Source organism: Alosa sapidissima, chromosome 20 (genome assembly GCF_018492685.1).
Source record: "Alosa sapidissima isolate fAloSap1 chromosome 20, fAloSap1.pri, whole genome shotgun sequence".
NCBI classification, from domain to species: Eukaryota; Metazoa; Chordata; class Actinopteri; order Clupeiformes; family Clupeidae; genus Alosa; species Alosa sapidissima.
The window spans coordinates 772,758-800,648 of NC_055976.1; the positions used below are offsets into that span (position 1 = coordinate 772,758).

The 27,891-nt window shown below is 42.1% G+C and overlaps 1 long non-coding RNA gene across 1 annotated transcript; it reads right to left on the reverse strand.

Annotated features, from left to right (window-relative positions):
- Positions 1-1,760: 1,760 nt before the first annotated feature.
- Positions 1,761-27,526, reverse strand: LOC121694929. The gene is made up of 3 exons (XR_006025952.1): positions 26,183-27,526; positions 20,412-20,417; positions 1,761-1,772 (listed from the first exon to the last, which is right to left on the reverse strand). It is a non-coding gene; the product is annotated as an uncharacterized LOC121694929 (long non-coding RNA).
- Between the last annotated feature and the right edge of the window lie 365 nt (positions 27,527-27,891).

The window sequence follows — 27,891 nt, forward strand, 5'->3', positions numbered from 1 at the left end:
AGAAGATTTCTGTGACATGCCTGTTCGCTATGATGGATAAACCTAATGATGGAGCTATTTTTTTCAGTCAATGGTGTAAAACATTGTGTCACAGGAACTCATTAGAACATCACAGAACCGTGGGAAATCATTCTTATACATTTGTCTGTGGGCTATCAGTCCATGAGCACTAGAAGATATTGTTTCGATTTAACTCAATGAAAGAAAATAGCTCTTCATATTTTATATTGTTGGTTGGTTTAATAGGCCGCTGGTCTCAAAGTTGCAAGCCTACTGTTGCCAATGAAAAGTCTCCAACACGTCACTCTCAAGTCGCTTGTCGCCCCCTTCTGAGCTTGCCAAAGGATGCAGACCATATGGTGTAAAATACAGTGTTAAAACAGATAATGTAGAGATAGTTACAATGATTTTGCTTAGGTAGACATGGTTGTTGCAACGCTAAATAAAGCTGTTTCCATGATAGTTGCTAGGGTAATCGTGTTTGTTGCTATGGAAACTGAGGTAGATGCTTTATTTCAATGGCTGCTATGTTGGTTGCTAGGTAGGTAGTGGTTTAATATCGAGTGCTTTCGTAAATTCAATCTGACACTCTGAAAAATCGAATAAGTTCGAAATTTACGAACGGTTATTCTTACATTTACAATATGGATGCCACTACAGCACTTTTGAAACAGGGTTTATGTATTATTCAGAACTCAATTCCACTGATGCAAGAGCTTCTTGACAGTGATGATGAAGAACATTATGTGAGCAATTATTTCAATCTAGGCCTACTAAATAATCTTGTTAAGCAACAGTTAGCTTGTAAAGTCAACTCGAAAACGTTCTAGCACTAGCACTAAAATGCTAGCCTGTTAACGTTACAATGTTACAACATTATTCTCCTTACACTCTCAACCTATTGTTTTGCGCTTTCCCGTTCTTGTAGGCTACTACTTTCATTCCTTTCAACCGTCCCGTTTTTTTCCAGGTTTCCCCCACATAGCCTATTTTAACTTGAACTTTTCTGCTGTCTTCCTGTTTTCATAGGCTATTATCCTGTAAATACCCTGTAATACTCGTATAACATTAGTCCTACCCCAGAGTCAATCTTTGTGCTGTTGTCCTGTTACCTCCTTGCCCTTCCAGCAAAAACAGATGTTTTCAAAGCATTGTTTTGCTTGCTTGTAGGCAACATTAAAGTGAAATAAGTATTTTGTGTGTGACTCCCTTACTTGTTGTGCAGGAACCCAATTCACATGTAGACACTGCCTTGCCTTGACAAGCTTGTTTTGTGGCATAGACCACGCCAAGCAGCTCGACCAACTAGAATTAGGCGCTACATCGAGGAAGTGGTACCCTGGTACTAGTCTGGTCAGTTTAGGGCAAATGGCTGCAAAAAATGATTAACATTTTTGAGCCAATGTTTTTCTGTTCATTTAGGGCCTAATAAACAAAAAAATGCAAGGAGCCCAAAAAATTAGGTGGGGGAAGGCCCTGAAATGGCCACACACACTTTGTAGACCCATAATTAAGTATCTCAGCCCCTGAAGGTCACAGAGAGTGGTGTTGGGCTTAAAATATGCAGAAACACCACATTTATATTAGTGTTATGAACAAGCATAGGCCCTAAAACCTTTACTTTTCGAGATATTCATGAAAAACTAGTTTTCGCATGGTGCATAGGCCACGTTTCATGTATCAGCCCCTGAAGGTTGTAGAGAATCATATTAGGTTTTGGTATGAATCTTATCTTATACCAATGTTATGAGGCACCAAACTCCCTACATGACCTTCATTTATTTTAAATATTGCTGCAAAAAATTAATAAGAACAAACTGTCGCAAAAATCTATAATTTAGCTTTGAGAACCACCTAAATCTATGAAATGTATTCTGAGTTACCGAACTTACTTGGATGGATCAGATGAATCTGGGATAGAAGAAATGTAGTTGACCTCTACTGTTTTCGTTCAAAACAGCTGTATTGTATTGTTTATCAGACTATATTTGTGTTTAACTTGTGTACTAAAAAATCTGTTCTGCTTTTCCCTGATTTGATGATCTCCTATTTGACTGAACTGGCATGTGCTTGACATGGATCAAATTGTGGAACTGGTGAATGACAAGACCCTGTGCATTGTCAGTTTTAATGGTTATTCCTTAAAAAATGTCATGTAAATGAAAGCACAATGTGCAACATTTTCATTTTTAAATCCACCACAGGAAATTGGAGGAAGGAACATAACAGATAGATTGATAGATACTGTATATACGTTTGGGGCAGCCGTGGCCTACTGGTTAGCGCTTCAGACTTGTAACCGGAGGATTGCCGGTTCGAACCCCGACCAGTAGGCCATGGCTGATGTGCCCTTGAGCAAGGCACCTAACCCCTCACTGCTCCCCGAGCACTGCTGTTGGTGCAGGCAGCTCACTGCGCCGGGATTAGTGTGTGCTTCACCTCACTGTGTGTTCACTGTGTGCAGTGTTTCACTAATTCACGGATTGGGATAAATGCAGAGACCAAATTTCCCTCACGGGATCAAAAGAGTATATACTTATATACTATACGTTAATGATCCCCAAGGGGAATTCAAGGTCCCAGTAGCTTAAGGATGATAAAATAACAAATCCACTAATAAGGACAGTAAAAGATACTAAATCAAGGATTCACGTGAATGTACGAAGGATGTAAGCATGAGGCTCTCCCTGTGTTTCAATATGCAGTGGTAAGGTGCTCTATGAGGTGTGTGTCATGGTGGTAATGCAAATAAGTCCAAGGATAAAGTCTAGAGACCAGCAATAAAAATGTAATACAATATAAGAGACCAGTGTGACATTTTGTGAAACTTCGACCAGAACTAGGCTTAAAGGTTCTTGACTACGCCACCTGGTGCCTCTCACACCAAGATATACTTTGCACATTAACTGCTGAATACCTGATCTCAGGCAAGTTCATAGAAATGCACCAAAGATGAACAAGACAGAGACGTGCTTTCAGTAGAAAAATAACAGCACTTTATTAGGCAATAATATAATTAAAAGAGCCATACAGTCATGATAGAGGCACAATAGGTGCAAACGGAAAGGACTGGCCTAAAGGGGGAGACCATGACTGGTATTGGCTGCTACCAGGGACAATACCATTAACAATGTAACAGGACAATACTGATTCGCTGTCAAGGTAGGTTACCTGTCCGGGATAAGCGTGAAGTTCACCAACCTGGACTCTGGTGCCTACAGTCAAATGTATACACACACACGCGCACACACATAGACACAACCACTACAAGCAAGTGATTCAATCAATATTGTGAGGTGCAGTTTACCACTACAATACGCGATGCAGTGCGCAAAGGTGGATCCAGGAACCTCTCTTATGAGCAGCTGCTCTAGTACTCTGGAGAAGTGGGACAAGGATGAGGAGGTCGTTGTTACTAACAGGATAAATACAGAATACAGCTGGGCAGAATCTTAACAGGAAAATGTAAACTACTGGAACAGCCAATACATCAGTCAGAGGGGTGTGGTGTTATACGGTAACTGGCTTTCATGTTAACTGGCTGGACTGTTTACTTTGCCTCTGGAGTTAACGTAACCGCCCCCTTCTTTTGCAGGTGTGTTCAGCTGATGATTTAGCCTCCGATACCTGGTCGCAGATTCGTCTGTTTAACTCAAATTCAAATAGAAATGTTTGTGATGCTCCACTTTGTTGTTTAATAAAGTTTTACAACATGATGTGTCGGCGTTGGAAGTGTCAGGTTGTCTGTAGTAGGCTAGACTACATGCGCTGGACCATGAATATGCCACCAAATAAATAAAACTAAATAAACTCCACGTGGGTCTCGAACCGCTACTAAATGAAACTGCTGGACACTAGCCGTCTTGAAAAGGTCAGGGACACACCCTGAGGAAAGAGAATTATTTAAGATTGATAGCAAACTAGGGCCTATAGCACTAAACACTTTTTTGAGAAGAGTGGCTGGTAAAATGTCTAAAGGACTAGATGAAGGATTCATTACTGCAACAATGTCAGTGAGAGTCTGTAAAGAGATAGGTCTAAAATGGCTCAGGTTATTAGATCAAGAAGGGGGACATGGAACATTAGCAAGAGACATAGGAGATGGGATATTTTACCTAATATTAGCAATCTTATCAATAAAATATGATAAAAACTTTTCACACTCATCAGCAGAGGATGCCAATACAGTGGCGGGAGTAGGATTCAGGAGGCGATCAATAGTATTGAACAGGAATCTAGAATTGTTTCGATTGTTAGCAATAAGGTTTGAAAAATACTGTGATCTGGCATCTTTGACTGCTTTGTTAAAGGAGGAAGTTAGTTCTTTCAAATGTTGGTAATGAACCAGAAGCTTAGTGGCTTTCCATTTGCGTTCAGTTCTCCTACACAGTCTTTTGAGGCTACGTATTTCATTGATGATCCAGGGAGATTTGTTAACAATAGGTTTCCTTTTAGTTTTAAGAGGAGCTACAGTATCTAGTATGGTGGTGCATAACTCATTAAATGTGTTAAGCATGTCATCTGTATCTTGTAACCCACCAGCATCAGGCATGGTATCACTAAGTTTGTTAAACAAAGAAGAGAAATTACAGGCAGTGTGATCATTAAAACTGCGAAAACTAACAATATGTGTGAGAGGTGCAACAGCAACTGGGAGAACACTGTCAAAGATGACACAGTGGTGGTCTGACACTAATAGGTCTTTCACTAAAACATTGTTCAGCCAAGAGAAAAAACTAAATCTAAAGTACTGTATGCCCATGTTTGTGAGTTGGTTCTAACACATGCTGTAGTAAATTAAAAGATTCTGTAATATTAGAGAATTCAGCAAACACCCGACAGGCCTGTGGAACTGCAGGTGGACACAACCCAGCCAGCAGATGGTGACACCCCCGGCCAGTGGGTCCTTGTCCGGTCCCGGGAAGATGTTCCACCCACCCAACTTGCTACAACTCCGCCAGTGGATGCCCCCATGCTGGCTTTGCCTGCTTCCATCATAGACGAGATACCAGCCAGCTCGGTGGCACCCTGGAGGACAGCTCGGACCAATGCAGGACGACACGCCTAGTTCCATCCCTGCTCCCGTCATAGACGAGATACCAGCCAGCTCGGTGGCACCCCGGAGGACAGCTCGGACCAATGCAGGACGACACGCCAACCCACATCACCTCCTAGTGCCAGTGGTGAGTAGGGCAGATGGGGCTACTAACTCTCAAGTACTTGGGTCTAGCAGTAAAGGGACAATGGTTTTCCATCCTTGGTTACCTCTTTGCATTTTTTAACCGGCAGAGTGGTCACGGTCTGGGTGAAGTTTGTCCCTCCGCAGCTACGGTAGCCCCCTGACGTCATGGTGCCCAGCTAGCCGCTGAGCGGCTAGGCCAGTTTCTATAAAATAGTTTTACCGTCGGAGATTCCCTGGTGTCCAGACAAATGTACAGCCTTGTTACGGTTTGGATACGCATTTCCCCTGTGCAACCAAGGTATGTGAAAACGTAGCATTGTTAGCATAGTAAACATTGTTAGCATTTTTAACAAAACTGCTAAAAATGATTAGCTAAGTTAGCTAAGTAACATGGTTAGCATAGTTAGCATGTTAACATTGTTAGCATAACTGCTAAAAATTATTAGCTAAGTCACATTGTTAGCATAGTTAGCATTTTTGACAAAACTACTAGAAAACATTAGCTAAGTTAGCTAAGTAGCATAGTTAACATTGTTGGCATAGTTAGCATAACTGCTAAAAATGATTAGCTAAATTAGCTAAGTCACATGGTTAACATTGTTAGCATTTTTTAGCAAAGCTGCTAGAAAACATTAGCTAAGTTAGCATAGTTAAAATTGTTAGCATAACTGCTAGCAAACATTAGAGCCATTCCGACTTTCAGTTATCGTCAAATATCTACCTATACCAGGGATGTCAAAGTCAAATACATAGAGGGCCAAAAAACCCAATTTGCTACAAGCCGAGGGCCGGACTGGTTCAATGTTTATTAAAACATATTAAAATGACTGCACGTAACCTATTGAACCAAGACGTGTACTGTATTTTATTTAAAGGTGCGATTTGTAGGATTGTTACCGAACGTTCTGTTGGCCAAAATCAAAACACTGGTGAACGTTATCAAGACTACCAGACGCGAGACACGAGCCTCTTCTGGGTTGCCAGATGTAATGAAGACTTAGCTAACGTTAGTTGACCTGCAGCTGCTTTAACGTTTCTCCAACCATGACCCAGCTACACATTACGGAAACAGTGAAAACAAAAAATACCTCTCTAACCAACGTAACATATGTAGCTGAAGTTAGCGATGCAGATGAAGTTTAGCATAGGCTACCTGTTGTGGAGAAATAGATAGATAGATAGATAGATAGATACTTTATTGATCCCCAGGGGAAATTCAAGATATGGCCAGCTCTGCGTCAGACTTGATATTCTTCGTTTGACGAAGACGTCACCATTTCAGGAAGCTCCTCCGATGTCCACTTAATTTGTTTCTTGTTTTAATTTTGGAAATTTGCCTGCCTCTTGTAGGCGTTCATGACTACAACTGACAGCTGTTGACAGTTGGCCTTTGCTAATTTGGCAACCCAAATAGGTGGACGCGCTAGCCCATTATTAATACGCTATTCTAGAATTAATCGTTCAAAACATAAACTAAAATTCCAAGAGATTCCGCCCCGTAACTGATTTTTTTCATGGGTTTTACGGGGTTTCACGGGTTAGAGTAATGTTGTCAAATAAGCCATTACTTCAATTCATCGTGTTTCCTCACTCTCTGACAACATATGGTGATCATTTTTGGAATGGTTACAGTTTATTTTCCATTATTTCCTACATACTGGACCTTTAATGATTAAATGAATAATGACTGTGACTGAAGTGCGGGCAAAGTTTGCACAGAAATGTACGATTTTTCCCATCCTCACCGACCTTGTCATAAAACTTGTTTAAATGATCATACGATGCCTCCTTGCTGCTTTGTCGTCTACATCAGCCTTTCTCAAACTTCTTTGACCTGAGGCCCAGTCAAGGCATACTTTGGGGTCATTGGGCCCACCTACATGAACCCACCCCCTCCTCCCACCCCCCATCAAATTATCATAATGATATCACAATTATTATTATTATTATTATACTATATTGCTATACATGCACTTCAAAACAGTCGATGCTTAAAGTGCTAAGATTGTTCACAAAAGTTTGTGAAAACATGCACATCAGAGTACTGCTTTACTAATGTAAAATATAATTAGGCCTACAATAGTTTCATTGTTTTTGCATTGTTGCATGATGCTTGCATGAGAAATACTTCTCAAAACAACAGCAGTTATATGGGTGCTGTTGTTTTGGGATGTTTCTCTCATGCAAGCATCATACACTGATATTTATATGAATATTATATGCTATTTAATTACATTTAATTTGAATGCCTGAATGTAAGGATTCAGGAAACACAATGAATGGTAAATGGTGGATCAGATCATGCGTAAATCACTGATCTGGATATCTTTAACTATCTTTAACTAAGACTAATTAATAGCTTTTGGCTGACTTTAATACTTAATGCCAAACAGTGTTTTATATAGTCTGTGCTCTGTTTTTTATGGACGTTGTCCATAATCCATGTCGTTCTATTAAATGTCGTTTCATAATTAAATAGCCTTCCAATAGGTTGAAGCTTACTTTGCTACCAACGTGCACACGCATGCATTGAATAGGCCTAAACGCTCATACCACTAATTAATTCTATGCCTCTATGTTTGATGACACAAGTATTTCCTACTAATTACAGAAATGTTTGTTTTCTTTTTCTGTCCGCGGCTCCTTGATCAATTGCGCAGCAAATTATCAGACGATGGCCCGAGAATAATTTCACTCTGCAGACCATTGTCCACATTGTGGACCGCGGCCCGTAGTTTGACAAATGGTGACCTACATGCTGCTATATTAAGGCCTTTTTACGGTGTGTTTCAGCCAGGTTTTCGCGTGGAAGGCTCTAGAAATCTGACACCCTTTTCAACGAAGTTAAACTGAAAGAGTGTGCCATTCATAGACACCAGAATGAACGAGTTCACAGTAACGTTCATCAGGCAGTAGGCTAGTACCAATACAGTACGTTCAGTTCACGTTCGCTCAAAATATGAACGAGTTCATGAACTTTCGTTTAATGAATGTGTTGAGGCACAACATGAATGAGGCAACTATCTACATTCAACTGTCTACTTGTAAACTATCTATCTATTAAACTAGCTGTCTATCAACAACTTTTAAACTATCAACTATTATTAAGCTATGCAACCACCATGTCTATCCTAGCATCACCGGAGTAACCATCTCTGTATTATCTATTTTAACTATACATGACAACTTCTTCTTATTATTCCGCTTACCACTTTTTCCGTACGCAATTTCTCTTGAACAGTTTAACTTAGAAACTTCGTTCAAACTTTGTAACGTAGGTCTTCAAACGGACCAAGCTGCTATGTCTTTTCAACTTTGAAACTTTTATACATTTTAAACTATTAAAGAAAAACTTTTTAAAAATCCCCATAGACTTAACATTGCCGATTGTGACATCATAATACGGCCGTTAAGCAATTAGAATCCTATGGCAGTTGTTCACATAGACATAATATACATAGACGCCGCATCGACCGCTACTCCTTACTAGCGCTGACGAGATTTGGAGCCGCCATCTTGGACCGGTCATCCACTCCACTCAGTGTAATCTGTTTGGCCGGTGAGATGAGCTGTCAGCGCACTTAATTAATCATATCTCACTGAATACCGAACAGATTCTCACGCGGTTTTTTTTGCTGCAAAGGTCATACATGTAGCTATGATACAGGACACATGATTTAGCGTATTTTAATATTCATAGTGGGTTTAACAGTAATAGAATATTCTGATATATGATATAAAGTGACCTGACGTCCGATATCAAAACTGGGAACATAATCCATGTTTGACAGCATAGACAAAACTAGTTTGATACAAGATTAATGAGTTAAATATAGTTCACAGTTGACAGAAAAGTTCCATCAACAGCATTATTCACAGTACACAGAAAGGTTCCATAAACATTTAAGTGAGATCAGCCATTCAGACATCTGAGGGGTATTCCAAGTAGGCCTATGTGGTTTAGTGACAAACTTGGGTAAATTGACTCAGAATAAGTTGTAAACCTCCCAGTAGAAAAGCTGTATGATACAGGAAACACGGTTGTGTGTATTTTAATATTCATAGTGGGCTTAACAGTAATAGAATATTCTGATATATGATATATTATAAAGTGATGACATCCAATATAAAAACTGGGAACATAACTAATCCACGTTTGACAGCATAGACAAAAACTGGTTTGATACAAGTTTTAATGAGTTAAATTTACAGAAAAAAATCCATTAACATTTTCAGTTCAGTGCCATCAAAAATAAAGTGATGAACAGACATTGGTGTGGCATAAAGGAAATGGAGTAACTGGGTTCAATATCAACAGCATTTGTTAGACAAGTTCCATAAATATTGTAAAGTGCAAGTTTGTAGGTTTGTTTCTGATCCTTAAAAAACAGACATTGGTTTGGCATAGTAAGTGTAACAGTTCATCAATTCAAGACAAAAAGGTGACTTGTCACTTGTACAGTGTCAATGGGTTCATCAACAGCATCTGTTATTTACAGTTCACAGAAAGGTTCCAGCCCCAATGAAGAGATTAAATAAAAAGGAATTAAGAAACATTTTAGAAACTGCTAAGATCAACCCGTTCATTGCAATCAGTAAAGAATCAGGGAGTGTCTTCACAGGCTCAGTGAGACAGAGTTACCATGATGCAGTTGGTTCTATGATTTCGACAACTGGTGCATGTCATTTGGTATGTCCCCACCTTGCTAAAATTACTTGGGTACACTTTGGCTGAGAACAAAAGTGCTTCAGACAGCAGGTGGGCAAATAAGATGGCATAGTAAACTGGGTACTCCATAAAAGAGGACTGAGTCAACCAGACGATGGGAAAATGGGTCACAGAGTGGCGAATGCAGGTGATGAAGGTGGAGCTCATAAATCAAACATTCAGTCACAGTGTAGCAGATGCCCTCCAGTACTGCAATGAAGAGCTGCACCTTCCTCAGTTCCAGGGGTGTGAGGAGACCGTTCAGTTCATTCACAGTCTTCTTGAACAAGGCAGTTGTTCTGGAGAGATACAAAATAATAAATAAATGAATGAAAAGGAATTTGAGAGGCATCTTATTCTTGTTAGGGTAAATGACATGTGAATAATACAGTGTTGGGCAAGCTACTTCGAAATTTTAGTGAGCTAAACTATCAGAACATGCTGCACAGTGCTGTCATCTTGTGTCTTCTGCTGCAATGCAACGAGGAGTATGACCGGTCCAAGATGGCGGCCGCATTTCTTGTTTCCAGCAGCCAATGCGGCGTCTATGTATATTATGTCTATGGTTGTTCAGGCCACCTGCAGCCTCAGGCTTTAAGCATACAATCTGGGTCAATTAAGACTACACATCCTATTCAACTGTTTCCTCTGCCCAAAACTGTTTCAAAATAAAAGTCCTCACTATAATAATCCACTGTTAAACAATGAAACCCATTAAACTACTTAACTTTTTACATTCAACTTTTAAACGGTCTACTTTTAAACTATCATTAAACTATCTATCTATTAAACTAGCTGTCTATCAACAACTTTTAAACTATCTACATTCAACTTTTAAACTATATACATTCACTAGCTGTCTATCAACAACTTTTAACTCGTCATCAACTACGTCAACACTTTTCATCAACTATGACTCCTACCCACTGTAGCTAGTTAGCATGTTAGCATTGCTAGCATTGTTAACATTTTTAGCAAAACTGCTAAAAATGATTAGCTAGATTAGCTAAGTCACATGGTTAGCATTGTTAGCATGCTAGTTAGCATAACAACTAAAAATGATTAGCTAGGTTAGCTAAGTCACATGGTTAACATAGTTAGCATGTTAGCATTGCTAGCATAGTTACCATGTTTAACAAAACTGCTAGAAAAAGTTAGTTAAGTTAGCTAAGTAGCATGGTTAACATAGTTAGCATTGCTAACATAGTTAGCATGTTTAGCAAAACTGCTAGAAAACGTTAGCTAAGTAGCATGGTTAGCATGTTAGCTAATGTTTTATAGCAATGCTAAGTAGCATGGTTAACAGAATTAAAAATCTTAGCATAACTGCTAGCAAACATTAGAGCCATTCCAACTTTCAGTTATCGTCAAATATCTACCTATACACAGCCATTAAACTATTTGAATATCAACATTCATTAAACTGCTAGAAAACGTTAGCTAAGTAGCATGGTTAGCATTGCTAGCACTGCTATAAAACATTAGCTAAGTAGCATGGTTAGCATAGTTAAAAATCTTAGCATAACTACTAGCAAACATTAGAGCCATTCCAACTTTCAGTTATCATCAAATATCTACCTATACACAGCCATTAAACTATTTGAATATCAACATTCATTAAACTTCCAGTCTGTCAACAACTTTTAAACTATTTACCTTCAACTTTTAAACGGTCTACTTTTAAACTATCATTAAACTATCTATTAAACTAGCTGTCTATCAACAACTTTTAAACTATCTACTGTCTATCATCAACTTCTAAACTATCTACCAGAGGTGGGACCAAGTCACTGTTTGGCAAGTCACAAGTAAGTCCCAAGTCTTAGCACTCAAGTCCAAGTCGAGTCCAAGTCCAAGTCTCATCAAAGCCAAGTCGAGTCCAAGTCCAAGTCCCAATCTTTTTCAAGTCCTGAACAAGTCATCAGGTACTCTTCACTTAACTAGATGTACCGCATAGCGGTACAAAATATGACCGCCGCTCAGTCCTGTACATCCATTCCGCGAAAATAAATCACACTTCAATTTGTCTTCATCTTTTACTCCATCCCCCACTCTTGAAACTTTTGTGTATGCTTGTTTGGCATGCCTGAGTGTGTGTGTGCGGCTGCACAGAAAGTAGCCTACTTGTGCTGAAAAGGTGAATAGATTGTAGAATAGCCAAAGAAGATGTAGCATTGTTATAAAACCTTTAAAATCTCTAAACAATCACAAGTAGGGCAGGTCATCACAGTTCATCCATTGCAACTGGATTGATGAAAGGTCACTTACACCTGTAGGCTACATTGTATTTGGGAAAAGCAAAAGGTATCAGCATAATGTTATTTATTTATTTATTTATTTATTATGTATTTATAAACAAAAACATCTCTGTCAGTTCCATGCCGTTTTCAACAGCTATCAAAAACAAAGGTCATTTTTGGATGGATGGATTTTTTGTGAATGTTTCTTCTTCTACATAAGATTTTAGTCATCTTTAGTTCATGTAATACTTTATTGTCAATGCACAAATTAAGTAACAGTAGTCTGAAACGTTATTGTTAATGCACAAATTAAGTAACAGTAGTCTGAAACGAAATGCTGTTTTACATCTAACCAGTGGTGCAAATAACTGACATGTCCAAATGGGCCTTGATGAAATGCGTCGCTAGACTGTTCATACACATTTTAACGGGCCAAAGTTGAAGAGCTTTTGTCCGTTATTGTTCGTGCAAATATAGGCTGATTCATGTTCCCTTGCATTGTGTAACTGAGGTCCATGGCTAGTCTGGCTTTCATCAAACCAAGCTCAATCTTAAGAAATCAAAAAATAAATAGCGGGCAGATCAGGCTGGGTTCACCCAGCCTAGTCCATAGGCACCCGATATTGTTTCATTTTCAGATTGAGATATACACGCTCTGGCTATTCTAAATGCAAAAATGCATTAGGGAGTTATGACAAAACTGTAACTAACAAACTAGATCCTAATAGAAAGCTGTTAGCTTCCCTAAGCTACAGGTAGGATTATAAGGTAGGCCTATTTACAACATAAATTGTCAATAGGCTATGCTGGCGACACAAATAAAATCTCCTTTGGAAACCAATGGCTTACGACTTACAGTATCAAGCGGACTTAAACTGCCATATCGTGGCGAAAAGTTGTAATAACATTCACGCAGTTCCATGAGTCAAGGAAAGCGCGAATGAAGTAGCCACTTCTAAATGGGACCCACTACACAGTAGCTTAAGGTGTGTTGCTAAAGCAGCCATAATGAAATGAAGGTGTCATTGTTTGGATACTTCACATACACATGCTTTTTAATTTCACAGACTACAACTACCAAGCTGGAATCAAAGCACATCGATTCCCCTCTCACACCCTGCACGCACTTAAAACAAAATAAACAGGAGTCTCAGTCTCACGCATGTATAGGCAAAACTGTATCAGACCGGTGTAACGTTGGTAAATCTTCCATTGCACAGAATGATTTTGTAGCACGTGCAATAAATGACAGTCGAAAGATACAAACAGTGCTGCTATCAATTTGCTTGGTATAACCGCATTTATAGTTTTCTACAAATGCAATCAATCAAATGGGCCTCCATCACTCAACCAACGCTAACGGTAACATTACCTAGGTCCTTATTGATATTACAAGATTAACGTACCTGCAGTAAAAAACAAGCATGTCCGATAAACATCCTCACTTCATCCTCACTTACACTTCATGTGAACATCGTCCTGTCCTTATTAGATGTTCGCTGCGGTAAATTACAGTCCTTGTAGGAAGTGTCCATTATTTTTTCAACCCACTTTTAACTTCCAAAAAAATTACGTCTCACTGCAACGATGCGCCATCTAGTGGACAAACGACTACTTATCGCCAATACTGAAAATGCAGCCATGATGATGATGATGAATATTTTGGCTTTCTTTTGATCCTATTGAATTTGTAATTATGTATCGGCCGTTCTAATACCGATAGTATGTGGGTGCCTGTGTGTGTGCATGTTTATATGTGTGCACCGCCATTTACAGGCCAATGAGTGTACAGTCACTAAATGTACACATAACCTAATTTTTTTAGCCCCCCCCATGGATGAAATTCTACGAAACTTGGCATACCCCCAGACCCCCAGAGAATGCCAGGTCAATCATACACATAAAATTTGGTGCAGTTCTGAACATCTTAACTGAAGATACATTAGGAGCGATTAAAGCAGAATAATATTGCATTTTCATTTTTTACCGGGGGGTGGGGCAAATCACAAATGAGTGATTATGAGCCAGGTTGATGTGGGCCCTTGAGACCAACATACCATAAAAGATTCACAGAGAACTGTGTCTGCCCTACCCTCCTTTCGGGGGGTCCAGTCCAGCGGGGGGGCTGCAGATGAAAACGAAAAATGACGGTTCCATGCTATCCATGTGGGGGTACATGCCCACCAAGTTTTGTGTACCCCGGTCTTTCAGTGTCCCGGGAATCCTTGTTGGTGTACGTCACTAAATGTACACATAAATTATTTTATTGTAAGGCCCCCCATGAACGAAAGTACACAAAACTTGGCATGCATTCAGAGGGTGTCATAATGATCCTACACTTTTAATTTCGTGCAGTTTTGACCTTGTCAGCCAGAGATATTGAGATGAAAACACCTAATTTTTTGCTTTTTAATTTTTAACTAGGTGGCGCTATACATGAAATAAGTGGTAATGGGATGGGTTGACATGCCCCCTTAAGACCAACATACAAAAAAAGGTGGACCTCCTAGGCCCTACGGTTCTCGAGATATTCACAGAAAACTGTCTCCGGCCACCTACAGGCCAGTTGGTGTATAGTAACATAAATTAATTTATTGTGTGGCCCCCCATGAACGGAATTCCACAAAACTTGGCGTGCATACAGAGGGTGTCATAATGATCCTACACTTCCAATTTCGTGCAGTTTTGACTATGTTAGGTCACAGATACCTTCAATTACACCACCTCATTTTTACTTTTTTGTGTTTAACTAGGTGGCGCTATACATGAAATGAGTGGTTATGGAATGGGTTGACATGGCCCCTTGAGATCAACATACAAAAAAAAAATGGTCCTCCTAAACCCTACGGTTTTCGAGATATTCACAGAAAACTGTGTCTGCCCTACCCTCCTTTCGGGGGGTCCAATTCAGCGGGGGGGCTACAGATCAAAACGAAAAACGATGGTTCCATGCTATCCATGTGGGGTTACATGTCCACCAAGTTTCGTGTACCCCGGTCTTTCAGTGTCCCGGGAATCATTGACGGAAATTTGGGCATGCGAAAAAGAAAAAAGAAAAAAAAAGAAAAAGAAAAAAAAAAAAAAAAAAAAAAATCTGACTAAACCTATATGACCGCCGCTTCGCTGCGCGGCGGTCATAATAATGGCATTATTAGACTATCGATCATAATTTTAACACTTCCATCTAATCCACAGAAATTTTTTTTATAAATACAGATTAAAATATGTTCAATGTTTCTGTCTTGAAATCTTTTACGATATATGCATGCGCATACAATATACACATGTGCATACCTGAGTAATCTGTACAAAACGGATAGCTACATGACAAATAAAAATATTGTTTTTCCAAATTTCGGAGCCCACTGTAAGGATGAGTAATAATTTGACTGATGGCATTTCACTGCGCTAGGCCACAGATTTGCCTGCAAACAATTTATTAGGCTGTCTGCCAGTGGCGACTCATAAGGGAAGCCAAGGTCAACACTTTTATATTATTTAAAAGATAATAATGACACAGTAATTTTGTTTTAAAGTATTCATTTCTTAAGAAATACTACACATGTGATGCTGTTTATCTCATTTGTAAATGGTGCACTGTCGCCCATTGTGTGCCACTGTCCACACATTCTCATAATGATCTTTTTTACCAGCTCCATTCCTATGGCTAGTCCACAAACTCAAACATTGTTTGTGCCACATGAATAGCACAATATTAACAATGATAAGCATTATATTAAGTTGGCACAAACAGCTTTCATTCCTTTGGAAATAGATGCATGTATGACATGATGCTTGCTTGACATTTTCTGTTTGCAATTAAATGTGAATTATGAGCCTAGTAGCCAGTAGCCACCTAGCTAGCTGAGTGGAATGCGTTTCAATCGGCATATCAATGTGCTTCATGTAAACAAATTATTGAATAGGCCTACTTCAAGACTCACCATTTCCATTAAACAAAGGCAAAGACAACTCTTCATATTCTTGTCCACTTTCCAAATCACAGTGAGTGCAGCCTATGTCATAGTGACCTGGATCTCATAGTTTATAACAGTAGTGAGAACCGGATAAATTTCCTTTTATACGTTTCTTATATTTAAAAGAAAATATCAATCATCATCAACAATGACAAGCCAGCTGGAACCTGCCACTCGTTTTCTCTCCCTCTCGTGCGTGCTTAGATGGGGTTCTCAATTAAATGGAGTAGGCTAGCATAAGTTCAAGTTGGATCTTAATGGAGAGGACTCGAAAAGTATCATTTTTATGTAACATGCTGTTGGTGCATTTTGACATTGTAAACGTTCTCTAACAAGAGTGCAAATCAGTTTGCAGTAAAGCTACTAGTTATTAGCTAAATGTTGGTCGTTTCTCTGTCTCTTGGTACCCTACACACAGTGCGTAACGCATGTGGGGGTAGCGGCAGCACTGAACTGTGCTCTGGACTGGCCGCTTGTCTCCGCTATTTTTTTTTTTTTTAGTCGCGGAGGGAAAGCATCTCTGGGGTGACTGGTCCACGATCAGGAAATTTAGTTTTTGACTCGAGACATGTCAAGTCGTCACAAGTCAAAGAGGCAAAGTCCGAGTCAAGTCTCGAGTGAATAGTATTCAAGTCCAAGTCGAGTCGCAAGTCATGCCGAATTTTATCAAGTCAAGTCTGAAGTCATTAAAATCATGACTCGAGTCTGACTCGAGTCCAAGTCATGTGACTCGAGTCCACATGTCTGCTATCTACATTCAGCTTTTAAACAGTCTACTTTTAAACTATCAACTTTTATTAAGCTATGCAACAGTCATGTCTATCCTAGCATCACCGTAGCAACCATCTCTGTATTATCTGTTTTAACTATACATGATATTTTACATCACAACTTTAGCATTTTCATGCACTGGTAATTCCTTGGAATTGCATTTGTAGTTACTATTATTATTATTATTATTATTATTATTATTATTATTGTTGTCATTACTATTGTTTTGTTTTTTGCTTTGTTTTGTTTGTTTTTTTGTCTATAGAGCACTTTGTGCTTGAAAAGTGCTATATTAATAAATTGTATTTATTTATATAGCACTTTTGGCAGGCTTGAGCACTTGTCGTACTTTGCTTAGATCCTGTGTTGGGGCCACAGAGTATACCACCTCACCAGGTGGAGGTGCACGGATGACCTGATGGACCGTGGCACCCCAGGCATCTTAGATCTTTGAACGGCCTCTCGTTGTATGGTCTCTGATGTAGACGTGCTGTCCTTCTGCCAGTGGCTCACTCTGGATTTTCTGGTCATGCCATCCTTTTCTCTTGGCGGGAGCAGCTTGCAAACGCTCCCTGGCATTCTGGAAGGCCACATTAAGGCGGAGCTGGTGCTCTCGGACCCATTCACACACATGCCTGTGTTCAGGCTCTTGTACCCTGCCAAGCAGGAAATCCACCGGTAACTGGGGGTCTTGCCGAACATCAGGTAATACGGTGAGTCTCCAGTTGTCTGATGGACAGCGCTAATTGGGGTAGGTGCTCTGGCCAGCGGCACTTCAGATCCACAGGAAGGTGAAATCCACAGCCAATATCTGGTTTGGGCGAGACACCAGGAGGTGCCCCATGGGCGCATGGGGTCTGAGTTGCGAAGACTTTGCAAGGGTACATCGCTCGCAGCTCTGAAACCACTGCTTTATATCTTCCCCCATTCCTGGCCAATAGCACCGCAGTCGTATCAGCTCTGTGGTCCGTTGGACAACCTGGTGGTCATGGTCGTTGTGGAGCTGCTGCAGGACTTCCTCCTTTAGGCATGCAGGCAACAAGAGCTGATGCACCTCTTCACCCCCATCTGGACGGAAGGTTTGGCGGTAGAGCAGTCCATCGGCCCCCACAACACGTTCCCATTGTTGCAGCAGTACACGGGTAGGGTCAGGTAGTTTCCTCTGCACTGCCTGGTCGGGCGGTCCCTGTGCCAGCCAGAACGGCAGAAAGGCCCCGAAAGTGGGGTCAACTGCTTGCAGCCTTCTTAACTCCTCGAGGGTGCAGGGGGGAAGTCCGAGGTAGTCATCTGGGTCGCCAGTGGTGGGTCTTGATGTCTGGCCATTTGCTGCATGATAACGGGTAATGCTGTCCCCGGTGTGAAGGACTCTGTGGTCGGTCCCAGTGGTCCTGCAGGTAGTGGGGAGAGAGCATCTGCATTCCTGTTAATATGACTAGGCGTATACTGTATGGTATAATTAAAAGCAGCAAGCTCAGCTCCCAGCTTGGCAGTCCCCAGATGGCTTAGGGGATTATTGTCCGTCCAAACGGTGCATTGTTGGGCCCACAGATATTCACGAAACTTGTCGGTCATAGCCCACTTCATTCCAAGGAACTCCAGCTTCATCGAACTGTAGTTCTTTTCCGCTGGACTGAGACAACAACTAGTGTAAGCGATTGGCCGGATCTTTCCTTGCTGCTCCTGCGATAGCACTGCTCCGAGACCAGTGTGGCTGGCATCCACCTCCAGGATAAACAGTAGGTTAAAATCAGCAAACGCCAAAGTGGCGTCTGTAACCTCTGCTTCAATGCCTGGAAGCTGGTCTCGGAGGCATCGGTCCACACCCCATCAAGCCTTGGCCCTTCCGGGTCTTGGTGCCGGCCAGCTCCGCCACCAGGCGGTTTAAAGGAGCTGCCAGCTTGGAAAAACCCTCCACAAATCGCCTGTAATAACCCGCGAAACCAGGGAAAGACCTCAGTTCGGACACGGTGGTGTATCCAGACGATGTATATGTTCTTCAACACTGGAAGAAAAAACAATTATATCGTCCAGATACAGTAAAAGGGACTGACAATGTTGTGCTCCAAACATTCTCTCCATTAGCCGTTGAAAAGTGATTGGAGCGTTACAAAGGCCATGCGGTTAAATTCGAATAACCCAAAAGGCGTGCGGAAGGCAGTTTTTGAATGGTCTTGTTTGGCTACAGGTACCTGGTTATATAGCCAGGTCCAGCATGGAGAACCACTGAGCCCCTGATAGTGCATCCAAGGACTCCTCGATGCGAGGGAGAGGGAAGGCATCTTTCCTGGTCCTGCTGTTTAGCTGCCTGTAATCCACACACATACGTAGGCCGCCGCATTTCTTTCGCACAATCACAATGGGAGAGGCATAGGGGCTACTATTTTCTCATATGACCTGGCTGTCTAGGAACTGTCGCAGGTGGGCCTTAACTGCATCATAATCAGAAGGGGGGAGACGCCTGTACCGTTGCCTGACTGGTTTGTCGTCCAGCAGAGGTATATCATGGGAGATCAGATTAGTACAGCCCAGGTCACCCTCAAAAGCAGAGAACACTGACTCGTGTTTTAACAGGAATGCCCTTACTTGTTCTTGCTCAGCCTCCAATAGCACTGACAAATCAAGGGACTGTATCTGCTCCCTCACTGACTTAGGCCTGGCTTCCCCATTAGGAGCCTGCATGCTAGCCACAACAGACTCTATTTCTGGTGGGTCTTCAGAAATCCCCACAGGGAGGCCCTCAACAGTGGCGTGAACAAGCAACCCTAAAGAATGGCGGGGGTATAATGTAGCACGTGTAAACCCCACGTTGACTACAGGGATGACCACTAGGTAAGGAGCCACTAGTCGGTTCCAACAGGACAGCAGGAGCATCACAAAAGTGAGGAGAGCAGGTGGCTGCCACCAATTTTACCGTGCTTCCAGGTATATGAATGGGCCTTCTACCTCTAATTTTAGCTACACCCGTTTCGGGTGGAGGGGAGCTGAGCTGGACCCGATGACAATGCTGCAAGGCGTGCCGCCATGGGAGTGAGGCATTAACTACCGGTGGGAGATCGAACAAAGACAAACCATGTTGGCCAAATAGTTCAGCATAGCATTCGCGAATAACATTCATTCCAAGCACACAAGAGAAGGAGCGAGCTGACCTGGGGGATCAACCACTAGCCAACCTCGTTGGGGGATTACCTGCCCCAGCACTTCAACCATTAGCTCAGCATACCCGGTATAGGGTATGTCTAGACCATTTGCGGCCAGAAGCTGCAACCAATTACACTGTTGAATCCTTGAAGTGTTGCGCAAAGAAACTCTCCACCAGGGTAGATTAGATACCATAGACCCTGTGTCTAAAAGACAATTGACAACTACTCCCCCTACTCTCACAGCTACCTTCGGGCACTGAGCGACAAGGGAGGTTACAGGGTGGCTAAGAGTTTTGGAGTATTGCAAAGCGCAAAGAGAGGGAACTGAATGGCTCCTACCTCTATTGAAGTCACTGGGCCTGCCCTCACACTCCCACCGAATGGCGGTAGCACGCACTTCTAGCATGGACATCCCTGGGGTCTGACGGACAAGTCTCTTCAATTCCCTGCAGAGGTCAGAGTCAATAACATGCTCTGTAAACTGGTCACGGAGCAGACTGGGGCACTGAGTCAGGGGAGACCTATTTAACTTTATCCATCAGAGAGAAAAGAGCATAATATTCTTTTAAAGATTCACTGTCCAATTGTTTTCTAGAAAAAGGCAACATAAGACTGGGAGCACCCATAAAGTTCTTTGAGAATATCTGCAATCTTTTCCAGGTTTTTCAGTTCTTGGCCTATAACGGATCTCATCTTTAGCCTCCCCATCCAGATGATCAAACACAAAGTAAGCTTTGTCAAGTGCACCCAAATGTCTAGTACGTGTACAAACCTCCACCTCTTCCACCCACTCAACAATGCCAATACCCACCCTACCCCGAAATACAGGGCACTTTCGTTCCCTGGGGAGATAAACCAATCGTTCATGAGAAGCAGGGTTAGCAGAATTGTCCGGCTGAGGCGGCGGTGGTTGCGGCTGCTGCTGCAGGCGGTCGTTGTCTGCCTGCAGCTGACGAATCTGCTCTCTCAGCCGTTCCATTTCATCCATTGCTGCCGCAGAACAATGCCCACTTTAGTGGAGAGGTGGCGGGGCAATCAGTGGCCTTTCAACTGCTCCTTTAGGTCCCACGCCGTGCCCACTGCTGCTTTGCCCTTAAACTATTACTATGGCTTTCAAAATTAAAAAAGTGTATAAGCAGAAAAAAACAAATAATCCAAAAAAATGAAAGGCACGTCTTTGTGTGCAATACAGTGTTTCCCATACATCGACTTATTTGTGGCTGCCCACCACAATATCAACACTGACCACCACACAATGATTTTCCATGTTGTACTGTTTAAATTGGATGGAATTCTTTCTTTGAAGAGCTATGTACATGTAGCAGAATGGAATATTTCCGCCCAGTTAGCTCACGCCAAAGCTAGCAGATAATTGGCCAGCCAATTCGTGGTTCTTGTACATAAGCTTGGTGACAGCCTTTCTGACTAGCTGGTTCCTGCTCACCTGATTTCCGCCACTCACGCAGCTTGCCTGTGGATTCTCCCCTTTTTTCTGCCCAACGCTTGTTGATGGTAGGTTTCGTTTTACATTGCGATTCTTTCACTGTTGCATCATGTAGTAAACGTAGCCTGTTTTCACTGTAGGTATCAGCTGCTATGTTCCTCAGGCCATCCTTAAAAATATTTTTGTTTGCAGTAACTGCCAAAAATAAATAAAAATGGGTCGGTAGGTAGGTCAATATTTTTTTTTTCAAGATTCAAAGTAAAAAAAAAAGTAAAATTTTGGTCATTACGTAGGAATGAATTTACACAAATGTGCATATCGTGACGTAACTGACTGGGTCTTCAACCCGTGCCTTCAGGTGCACCATTGCAAACCTCATTCTGATGCAGGTTATATAGACCAGCCTTTCTCAAACTTCTTTGACCTGAGGCCCGGTCATGGCAGACTTTGGGGTCATAGGGCTCATCTACATGTACCCAGAAAGAAGGCTACAATAGCTCTTGGCCACGTTATATTGAAATTTGACTATACAATACTCAATGCTATACAGTGTCCCAGTAAACAAAATAAAGTCCTGGCGACGTCCCCTAAAGGTCCCCTGGCGAACGTCACCTCCTCGACATTGTGTAGGGTTCCCTTTACGTCCCGTGGACCTCTGTTCGGCCGTTCGCGACGTTTATATTTCCGCGATGGTAAAAAAAAAAAAAACATGAAGCGCGATTTAGTATGGTATTACATCCTGTAAGTCTCAGCGTTGCTAGGAGAGAGGTAGACGGAACATGAACACGAATTAATGACTTGATCTACAACTACACAATCAACTTCACTCACCTCATATTTTCACGCATGTATGAAATCACGTCCTCCGAATGCATTACACTTATGATGAGTAGACATGGACATACCGGGCTAGGATGTGCTGCTTTCACATCTACGGTGTCATTTTCTTAATAAACTAATACAACATTTTAATGGGCATATCCCGTAGCATATTGTTCAAAACATCATCAGAGTAGGCCTAGGCTAGCCTAAGATAAATTGTTCAAACCATATTGTTTCAAAATATTAAAAACTAATAATAGCCAAAAATACTAAAAATACACAATGCATGCTGGGAAGCAAAACTCGAAACATGAAATAAAGTAGGCTACATGAAACATAACTAGAATGCATTGATGTTATATCCACTCGTTTTCTTGGACCTGTGATCAAACAGGGACAGCCTATAAATGTAAGCCTATCTTCCTGGAACATTGCAGATAAAGAAAAATGTATCGTTTTCTCTAGGCTATGAATGCTCTTTGTAGCCAACTTTAAGATTAAATAAATAGATTCCAGATGTTTCTATTCTATATCATTGTTTTATTAATAAACAGTAAGGCTCTGGTGAGGCAGAGAGCTTGCTCCTCGTCAGAAATCTCATCGGATGTGCACTCTTTGCTGTTTCCACAAGGAGCTGCTGTAACATCAGGGACAGCTATGCGTGACACTTTTAAACGCGAGCATGCGTCAAATAAATTACAATGACATTTAAACATGAAGTCATGAAGAAGCAGTATCCTTAATTCTTCTGCAATGTAGAGCTAGATCGTTTTGCTTTACAAATTAAGAAGTCACTTCTGTTGCTAGACAACCCTAAACAAATGCTACGTGGTCTGTTTTTAACATATCTCTAGTTTTATTGCATCGTATTCAGCTCCAAAAGTCGGTTCAGTCCCAATTCGGCCGTGTGTGTGTTTCTGAAAATAAAACAGATAATAAGTACGTGACTACGTTAAATAAACCACTGCCTATTTAGAGCATGTTACATGCATCACGTAATGACAGTTATCTGAAGAAATGCGCATTGTAGGCTAAGCTACAAGCTAAGAATAGCGACTTCGCTAACTACACCAAGCATCACATCAGCGAACATGAATTTGATAAAATCCCTTCCCTAGTTTGTAACGTTATACATTAACGTTAAACTCAAAATGTATGTGCTACATAATTCGCAGACATGCTGAATCATGTAGCACATACATTTTGAGTTTAACATTACCACCCTTTTCCCAGTTTATGAAGTTGTGCGTCTATGAGCAAAGTAAACATATGGTTCTACTTTGCTCATAGACGCACAACTTCATAAACTCTATGATATGTTGCCTTAGACTACGGTAGGCTAATGCAGCTACTGCTAGAGACTAGATAGATAGATACTTTAGTCATCCCCAGACGTGTAACGTGAAGTCGTGCATGGATGTGATGTCTCCGTCCTGCAGGCGGTAGCCAGAGCGCTCTCAACTCCGCTGCCATGTGTGAATAAACAAACGTCCCCCCCATGTCCCCGGTATAACAATATTGTCGGGTCCTTAGGAGGTATTTGAAATGACCAAATGCAAATGTCATCCGAGGGACCTGACGGTGACGTCCCCAGAAAGTCCGGACGTCACGCAATAACCAAACGATAACTTGCTCCAGACGTCAATAAGGTCACCGGAACGTCCGCTAGAGAACATGACGTTCGGGACCAATCGGGGACGTCGTGAATGTCGGCATAAGGTCCGGGGGACGTCCCGTGTTTGTCGGGGTATTATACAGTCTCTGCTCTGTTTCTAAGGAAGTTCCAAAAAACAACATCGTTCTATTAAGTTTCGTTAAATAAATAAATAGCCTTCCAACAGGTTGAAGCGGAGCTTTGATACCAACGTTATTGATTAGTTTCAGTTTCTCTCGCGCAGACGCGCATTGAATGAATGCTCATACCACCACTTAATTGTAGGGCTCCATGTTTAATGACATCGATAGCAGAAACGTTTGTTTTCTTTTTTCGTCGATCCGCGGTTTCTTGATCAACTGCGCAGCAAATTATCAGATGAAGCACCGGGCCTAATTTCACTCCACGACTCCGCGGACCAGCAGTATCCATGTTGCGGACCCATATTTTGAGAAATGCTGAATAGACCACAACCAATTTCAATACTCCGACACGGTCACCGTTAGACTAGGGGGGAGAAGGGATGAGAAAAGATCTACTGGTATATAGCCCTTCGAGTGTTCAGTCCAACTTTCTTCATCAATTTTAGCCTTAACTTTCTATTTTAAAGGCACACCAGGCAACGTTTTCGTGTTAATTACTCATCTTCGTAAGTCGGTATATGGTTAAATGGCTCATTACAGGGCGAATGAAGACTCTCTCGCCCGCCTCTACTGCCTGTAGGAAGAATATCCCGCTTGCAAGTTCAGTGTATCGTACCCGGCGACCGAAGCAGTTTCAGTTTCCATCCTGCATCCACAGCACAGAGGGAGGCTAACAAAACGCTAGCGATTGTTGCAAACGTGTGTATAATGGCAGAGCCGGCGAAGAAGCAGCGAAAACCCTTGACGGAAGATGCAAAGAAAAGGAAAAGAGCTTCAGACCGAGCGAGGGGGAGTTTCGTAGAGAAAAAGCATCAGGCTTGCCTGGTGTCCCTTTAATATATTACACCGACTGTAGTTGATGTTTGCAGCTAACAGCTGGATGGGCAACAACTACAGCTTCTGTGTGAACGCTGCTGCTTTGCCTACCGAAGTTTGCCTGTATTGGGCCTGCAACTGCCCTCACGTCTCACCAACACGAGTCCTTTTTTTTTTTGCTGCTGCTACTCTTTTATTTTTTCGCCTGTAGCGCTAACCTACTAGCCTAGAAATCTAGACGCGCCCCTAGCGGCCGCAAATTACATTTGCTGCCAGGGCTAGTCTAGCAACTCTCCGTTGGCTTGTGAGCTCCAGAAATCGAAACTTAATTAGGCCAATGAAATTGTGTATAGAGTCGTTAGGTGGGCTTAACATAACGATTGATGGCAGAGTTGCAACGGTTTGGCTTGTATTCCCTGCTACTTGAAAACAAATGAGATGGATGTTGCTGCTGGCGAACAGTGTGACACGAGTTAAGCTTTTATTAAGTAGGCAAACGTTTGAACTAGCCAACTAGCTCCGCTGGTGGGAAACGCATGGGACTCATAGCACTGCCGCTGTCCTATTGCGTGCAGAGGGAATTTGAAAGACAACTGATTATCCCGCCCCTCGGACTGAGCACTGCGAACGGTGAGTGCCCAGACCCTACATTTTAATGTGGGTCTGGCTCGTCAGGCTACTAACCTACTGCTTCTATTGTTTGAGTTGCTTTAACAGCGCATATAAAGTGACTATAAAAGCTAGCCAGCTGTACTCCTAGCTGGCTAACCTGGGGCCTGTACTACAAAGGGAGCTTAACCTACCCAGATGTAACCCAGGGTTACTTTGTTAACCAGGTTTTGTCAACCCTGGTTTATCTTAAGTGGTGTTAATCGGTACTACGACACTGATTATGAAGTTGATTTGTTGAGCCAGGGTTAACCTAATTGGAGTTTGTGCACGTTCACATAAAAGGGGCGGGTTGCAGCGCAAGTCACCACTTTCAATGATGACGCGATCACCTTATTTTACGGATGATATTTTGAGTTCATAGAAAGGCCTACAGATGCAACCCAATTCAGAAGTGGGCATATAGATTACAGTAATAAGGATAATTGAATGTTTAAGTAGCCCCCATTGACTGATTTAGTGTATGTGTAACGGGAAGCAGGTTATAACTGTTGACCCTTGAGGCACACACGACGTTGGAAGGATTTTTTATAAAAAAAACAGTTTTATTAAATTATCTTAAAAATGGAGCGGTTCAGATACGACACAAACAGTTCGCGACACAAGAATACATTACCAGTTGTCAGCAATTAAAAGTATAGGACCAGTGTGAAAGAACTGAAGGGCCACAGAACAATTCAATAGCCCATGTAAGTTTACAGCCTGTTTACAGTATAGGACCAGTATGGAAGCACTGAAACTACAAAACAAATCAGTAGCCTGGTAAATACCATATTCTGGCGCCCTCTAGAGGAGGGAGATCTCAGGCTATAATGCTCTACACAATGTGGGTATGCCTGATGGTGTGACGGCATATAACACAGCACACAATTATCATGTAACACAGCACACAATTATCAAGCCTCACAGCAAACGTAAAGGGCCATACAAGCCAACAGTATCACGGTGAATCATAAGAGCACTGAACACCACGGCAACACAGCAAACTTAAGCTACGGCGACACTCAGACAAAACGGGCAATAGGCCCACAGAGACATAGAGCACTTAACAGCGATAAGACAATCACCAGATTTAGGATCACATAGCAGGCCTATCTAGCACCATGGGCAGCCGGACATAATAATAAGGCTAGACAACTGGTAGTATTTAGCTCGTACAAGGAAAAGGCTAATAAGGGCTATAGAGGAACAGTCCATGCACCACTCACGACCCAGCGATTTACTTCTCCACGTAGTAGCTGCTAGCGCTCGAAGCTAGCTAGCCTACTCAATGGTCGCCGCGGTGAACAGTCCAGACCCGACACTCCCAGTAGTCTTCTCCTTATGGCACGCACTCGCTTTCACGACCCACACGCCTCTTCGCAGACACGAACAGAGCTGCGGAAGGGGAGGAACAGTGATCAGCAATCACACTGACACGAAATTTAGGCCACTCGCACAAATAGTGGTAGGCTACGATATGAGTACTTCCCTTTAGTGCAATACATAGAGTGCGTTGTAGGCCTCTCTTTCGCCGTCTTCCTCCACTCGATTCAGCTGTCTCCGGAACTGCAGGGGAAAGGGGTAGAAATCAACGTCCACCACAGCCGCGATGACAGCCCTCTCACTCATAGAACGATGGTCAAGTTACTTCCCTTAACGTGGATATATTGAGTGCGTTGTATTCCGGTCTGAACACCGCTCTGCTAGAACGATATATGGCCTCTCCCCAGGTGCGTTGTGCGTTGCGTCTTCCGAGCCCCCTTTACTTCTCCGGACTTCGGTGGTAGTCCTTGCGGGTGCCTACTGCTACCAAGAATCACGTAATCAAAGGCCGCCATTGGCATTTTAAATCTCTCAACCACCAACTGCGCAGGTCTGCCATTTAGGGGCGATTGAATGCATAGACATAATATACATAGACGCCGCATCGACCGCTGCTCCCTACTAGCGCTGACGAGATTTGGAGCCGCCATCTTGGACCGGTCATCCACTCCACTCAGTGTAATCTGTTTGGCCGGTGCAATGAGCTGTCAGCACACTTAATTAATCATATCTCACTGAATACCGAACAGATTTTCACGCGTTTTTTTTTGCTGCAAAGGTCATACATGTAGCTATGATACAGGCCACATTGTTCGAAAATACAAAATACAACCAATAGTACGGTAATGTTAAATCTTACTTGTGAAAAGTAAATCCCCCGAGTATGGTCCGCCGATTTGAGCAGGAACATGCTGCACAGTGCTGTCATCTTGTGTTTTCTGCTGCAACGCAATGAGGAGTATGACCGGTCCAAGATGGCGGCCGCATTTCTTGTTTCCAGCAGCCAATGCGGCGTCTATG